The 6,807-nt window shown below is 44.2% G+C and overlaps 1 pseudogene; it reads left to right on the top strand.

Moving 5' to 3' along the window:
- Positions 1–4,343: 4,343 nt before the first annotated feature.
- LOC104114558 (pentatricopeptide repeat-containing protein At4g33990-like) overlaps positions 4,344–6,807 on the top strand; it is a 40,426-nt pseudogene continuing 37,962 nt past the window's right edge.

Genomic DNA, 6,807 nt, shown 5'->3' with positions numbered 1-6,807 from the left:
GACCTCACCTTCTATGAGAAAGAATAGAATAGAGAATTTTTAGAATTTGATGCCAATAAATCCCACGACAAAGAATCAAAGAAGTATGTTTGTTCCTACCAATTCCATAGCCCCCCGAAGATAAGTACAGACGTCTCCGTACCAATCTACGAGACTCTAATAAACCGGCTTGTGACTCACGACTCCTATCAACCTAGAGCTCTGATACCAACTTGTCACGACCCAATTTGTCCCTCCGTGAACCATCGTGATGGCACCTAGTCTCTACGACTAGGTAAGCCTAACACTTTTGCGGAAGTGAAACTAAACCATGAACATTAACTACTAACAGTAACAAATATCTAATAAGCAACTGAATGCCACTCGGCATATACAATTATCACCTCTGAAAATGTACAAAACAATTTCCAAAACCCGGAATACCGTAAGTCACAAGCTACTAAGAAGTCTTAACTGTTCTATACATCATTTCTACAGAAAGAAGGCAAAATGAACATAGGGGGATAGAGGGGGACTCCGAGGATCTGCGGGCGCGAGCAGATGTACCTTGAAGTCTCCAATAAGTAGCAGCGACTGCAACTAGTGATAAGGCTGGTAAGATGAACCTGGATCTGCACACGAAAAATATGTGCAGGAAAGGGCGTGAGTACACCACAACGGTACCTAATAAGTGCCAAGCCTAACCTCGGTCGAGTAGTGACGAGATCAGGTCAGGGCCATACTGGAATAAATATAATGAAATAAGACAGAATGAAATATCGCAGTAAAATAAATGCGAAAATCTAACAGGAATAGAATCAATGAAAGACAACAGCTCAGAACACAGTGATAACAACAGGGGACCTCCCGAGATACCGTCCCGTAGTCCCAAACGTAAATGTGCAGGGGGATCTCCCGGAATACCGTTCTGTAGTCCCAAAATAAATATGCAAAACAGGGGGATCTCCCGGAATACCGTTCCGTAGTCCCAAAGTAAATATGCAGCGCAACCAACCGAAATAACAATTATAGCAGGAAAACCTATAGTTTAGACTAAGTTCACGTCAAGGAAAGCATGTAATTTCACTAAACATGCTGCACATAGTTCAAATAGGCAGTTAGATAAGTAGGCATGCTATTCTAGTCTAAACAGGATAGTTACATATGCTAGTGTGTTTCAAATAAGGAGAAAACAAGTTATGACTTAGTGAAAAATGGAGTTTTACAACAAATAGCCCATGTACGTACTCGTCACCTCACGTACACATCGCTCACATATTAAACAGTACCAAATCCTAAGGGGAGTTCCCCCACAGAAGGTTAGGCAAGCCACATACCTAAAACCAAGCTCAATCAATCAGTCACAATGCCTTCCCCATGAATATCCGGCTCCAAGTGGCCCAAATCTAGCAAAAATCAATTACATAGCATAAATATAACTACAAGAAATTAATATAGCTAATGAAATCAAAGCTAACACAAGAAATTAAAAAATCGCTCAAAACGCCTCCCCAAGCCCACGTCTCGGAATTGGGTAAAAGTTACCGATTACGAACACCCATTCGCTCATGAGATCACTCATACCAAAATTATCCAAATCCAATATATAAATCCCACTCAAAACGCAAAAATTCGATTGGGGAATTTTTCCCCCATTCCCCCAACTTTCTCACTCAAATTCCTTAAATAAATGGAGAAAATGACCATAGATTAATGAAATACAACCAAAAATAAGTTAGGAATTATTACCCCAAAGCCTTCTCTGAAATCCCTCAAGAAATCGCCTTCTCCCGAGCTCAAAAAATCAAATTTGTGAATATGAACCTCTACCCTCGATTCTGCCCCTTTTCTGCCCAACGATCTTCACACTTGCAGGCCATGGGCCGCACCTGCGACCCCGCATCTGTGGAAAATCCCTCGTAGGTGCAGAAATCACTTAAGAGGGTTGGGTCCGCATCTGCGGTAGTGGGGGCCGCACCTGCGCGTGTGCGCCTGCAGAACACTATCCGCTTCTGCGGTCTTCCTCCGCGCCTGCGAATCCTTGGGCGCATCTGCGGGCATCGCAGATGCGGAAATTCCTCACACCTGTGACCACTGGTCAATCCTCCGAATTCTGCATATGCGCCTGTTCCTCCGCACGTGCGAGCCCGCAGTTGCGGTCTCCCCTCCGTACGTGCGAAACACCTCAACCAGCAAAAACTCAGCAACTTCCCAAAGTCCAAAATTCATCGTTAAGCATCTGAAACACACCCGAGACCCCTGGGACCTTAACCAAACATACCAACCAATCCTAAAACACCATACAAACTTAGCCGAGTCCTCAAATTACATCAAACAATGCTAAAAATCATGAATCACCCTCCAATTCAAACTTAAAGAAACTTGAAACTTCCAAATTTGACAACCGATGCCGAAACCAACCAAACCACGTCTGATTGACCTCAAATTTTGCACACAAGTCATATTCAACACTACAGACCTACCCTAACTTCCGAAATCAAAACCGACCCCGATATCAAAAATTCCACTACCGGCCCAAAACTCCAAAAATTCGACTTTCGCCATTTCAAGCGTAAACGAGCTACGTACCTCCAAAACCCAATACGGACATGCCTCTAAGCCCAAAATCACACAATAAAGCTAACAGAATTGACGAAATTCTATTTTGGCATTATCTTCACATAACTTCGACTACTATGCAAATCCTAAGGCTTAAACCTCCATTTAGGGACTAAGCGTCCCAAAACACTCCAAAAAAACCAAAACGAAACCTCCCGGCAAGTCACAATAGCAGAAATAGATATAAGAGAAGCAGTTAATAGGGGATCGGGGCTATAACTCTCAAGACGACCGGTCGGGTCGTCACATGAAATTGTGGTTATGTCTCAAATGAGATGGCATAGCCGATTGGGCCGAGATCGGTCTTCGTGTAAGAATACAGAGGTATTCTGAATTGTGAAATATCGGTACTAAAGACCACCCAACCTAATAATATGAAAATTGACTTGAAAACGTATATGATCCTTAACTTGTTGTTTTAATATTATTTGAAGCCCTTATTGAATTCTTGATAGTTCCTCTTGTATTATTATTCATTTTATTGAGTTGGTGTTTAGCTTTACATACTAGTGCTATTCGACGGTACTAACGTCCCTTTTGTTGGGGGCGCTGCATCTTGAAATGGATGCAGGTGGTTACATAGCAGACAGTGTTGATCACAGATAGTGTTACCATCCTCTTCCCAGCGTACTCGGTGAGCCCCATTTCATTCTGGGGTCATGTATTGTACCTTTTGTTTATATTATGGTCACTTTTTGAGGTATAGCCGGGGCCTTGTTGCCGGCACCATCTTTACTCTCTTCTGTATCTTTAGAGGCTCCGTAGACACTATGTGGGTTGTACATAGGTGCTGGGAATGTTAAACAAGTTATGTTGTGGTTGATCACTTGTTCCCTTCCTATAAGAAATGTGTATTTTGAGACTTAAAGGCGCAATGACAAATGAAATGATTTAGGATTGTACGAATGAGATTCCTATTGTATAATTAATGAAATCACATCTTTTCTTGATCATGGGTTAAATGGGTAAAAAGTATCTAACATGCTTGCTCGGCCGGGTTCACTCGGTTGAGCGCCGGTCGCGCTTCCAGAGGTTAGGGCGTGACAAACTTGGTATCAGAGCCTAAGGTTTTAAAGTATCCTAGGATGTCTCAGAGCCATGTCTGGTAGAGTCCTTCTTATCGGTGTGTGACCACATCTATAAGTTGGAGTCTACTTGGACATTTAGGAACAATACCCTTCTTTGATATTCTGGATCGTGCGATGAAACTAATTGTGCAGCTGTTCTTCCTCTAACTCGTGCATTCCTTTAACTTTCAGTATATGACACCTAAGAAGAGAGCAAGAACTGGACAAGGAGCCAATGCCGCCTTAGGAGTGGCAGTGGACCCTTTATTTGATGATGCAGGTAAACACCCGAGGGCTGGGGATAATCCCCCGACTGCTACACTACCCAATTCCACTACACCGGCCCGGGCCATACCAGCTCCTACACCTACTGAGGCTGCGACGGTTCCTCCACCTGATATTTCGATTCCACCTCTAGCCCCAGAATTTGATTCTGGTATTTCTGATGGGGATCTTATAGGAGCTATTCAGATGCTAACTCAAATAGTGGCTTTTCAGGCCCAAAGGTCGAATGTTGCACCCACATCGTCTAGCCAACAAGGGGATTCTAGTGGTTCCAAGGTGAACAGGTTTCTGCAGTTGGATCCTCAGGTGTTCACGGGTGCTAATCCCGAGGAGAACCCATAGGACGTCATTGATGAGATGCATAAGACTCTCTGGGTTATGCGTGCTACTGAGATGGAGGGAGTGGAGTTGGCCGCCTACCATATGAAGGGGATGGCATATTCTTTGTTTGAGCTTTGGGAGGACTCTCGGGAGGAAAGGAGCCCTCCAGAGAGATGGAGTGAGTTTGCTGATGCCTTTATAGACCATTTCTTGCCTACGGAGACTAGGGAAGTCCATGCTGCAAAGTTTGAGAATCTTAAGCAAGGGAGTAGGAGTGTGTGGGAGTATCACATGGAGTTCACGCGCCTGTCAAAATATGCTATTCACATGTTGCCTACTATGGAGGTTAGAGTGCGCCGGTTTGTGCAGGGCCTTAGCCCCTTGGTTATCAATGAGGCCACTACAGCTGCCTTGAATTCAGACATGAACTGTGGGAAAATGGTAGCATTTGCTCAAGCTACAAGCTACAGAGGACTGCAAGTTGAAGAACATGAGGGAGCGAGAGGGTACCAGCAAGGCCCGGTCCGCGGGCAACTTTGGGGAGTCATTTGGTGGGGGGGGGGAGATCAGCTTTCAGGGGAGGGTCATCAGGGCCAACCCAGTCTCACACTCAGTCTTCAGCCAGTGCACCACCAGCGGGGCACAATCAGTAGCAGGGGACTTGCTCCAGGCCCAATCAGGGTAGCAGGGGACCCCATCATCAGGGCAGATCAGGAGGGAGATTCCCACACCAGTGGAGTCCCCCATGCCCCAGGTGTGGGAAGATGCACTCGGGGATTTGCTACATGGACTTAACTATATGTTACGGGTGCGGATTGAGGGGTCATATTTAAAGGGAGTGTTGTTCATCCCGCCAAGGTGCGGGTAGGGGCACAGCACAGCCATCCAGTCCTGCAGCTGCTACATCTTCAGCACCCCCTCTAGCTCGAGGCCCTCCAGCACCAACAGGGCATGGTGCAGCTAGGGGTGGTGCATAGAGTTCAGGAGGACCCAGCCGATTCTATGTTATGAGTGGTCGCCAGAATGTAGAGGCTTCTCCAAATATTGTCACAAGTATATTGACTGTCCAAACTCATGATGTATATGCTCTTATTGATCTCGGTTCCACCTTGTCCTATGTTACCCCTTATGTTTCTATGGAATTTGAGATAGAACCAGAACAACTTCCTGAGCTGTTCTTTATGTCTACTCCGGTTGGCGAGTCTATTGTGGCCGCCCGAGTTTATAGGGGCTGTGTTGTCACAGTGCGTGGTCGGGACACCGTGGTTGATCTTATTGAATTGAGGATGGTCGATTTTGATGTAATTATGGGAATGGATTGGCTCTATTCATGTTTTGCTAAGATCAACTGCCGAACTAGAACTGTGAGGTTTGAATTTCCTAATGAGCTAGTTGTTGAATGGAAGGGGGGGTAATGTGATGCCAAAAAGTAGGTTTATTTCTTAACTTAAGGCCACAAAGATGATCAACAAGGGGTGTATTTACTATTTGGTCTGAGTTACGGACACCGCTGCTGAAGCACCTATACTCGAATCAGTCAGGACCCAAACCGATGGGCCGCGACGGGTGCCCGAGTCGTACCTGTCAAACACCCCTGAGCATGCGTATAAGATGTAAACATGAATAACATCTGCTGAATTACGATAATAACATACATGAGGGAAATCTTCCCAAAAGACATATGTACATATACTTGCAGAATACGTAGAGCGAGCCGACAAGGCTGCTATAGACAACAATATACCCAAAAATGGAAGCCGGCAAGGCCACATACTATCCAACAATATACCCCTGAACTTTAAGAAATGTGTATTTTGAGACTTAAAGGCGCAATGACTAATGAACCGATTTAGGATTGTACGAATGAGATTCATACTGTATAAATAATGAAATCATGTCTTTTCTTGATCATGGGTTAATTGGGTAGAAAGTATCTAACAGGCTTGCTCGGCCGAGTTCACTCGGTTGAGCACCGGTCGCGCTTCCCGAGGTTAGGGTATGACAGTCTATATTCTTGATTCCCCATATGTCTTATTATTCTATCGTCTTTTCATGGGTCTCAGAAAATACGTAAGTTGATAAAGTTTATTTCATGATGTTAATCAGAGGCATAATGGTCTTATGACGTTCTAAGAGATTTTATTGACGTACTTCTCATGCATTGCATTCATTTATACATGTATATTGACCCATGACCAAATGGCGTTATATACATGTATATATGTATATGGGATATGGGAAAAGGTTACGGCATTATATACGCACCACCTGATCAGCTGGTATACGTTGATGATTTACCCACAGTGGCCGAGATGATATGATGGGTTGCCCTCAGAGGCTTGATGATGTTATGAACGCATATACCTAAGTATGGTATGACATTTATACGCATATGCATGACATTGTAAATATTAATGATTCACAGAGTTATTCTAACTTACATGTTGAGTTTTTTACTCCATGTTTCTCTCATGTCTATTATTTACTGATTTTCATTCCTTACATACTCGGTACATTATTTGTACTGACGTCCCTT

This window comes from Nicotiana tomentosiformis, chromosome 2 (genome assembly GCF_000390325.3).
Source record: "Nicotiana tomentosiformis chromosome 2, ASM39032v3, whole genome shotgun sequence".
NCBI lineage: Eukaryota > Viridiplantae > Streptophyta > Magnoliopsida > Solanales > Solanaceae > Nicotiana > Nicotiana tomentosiformis.
Note: the sequence above shows the minus strand (reverse complement) of the source record. Positions and strands in the feature narration are given on the sequence as shown.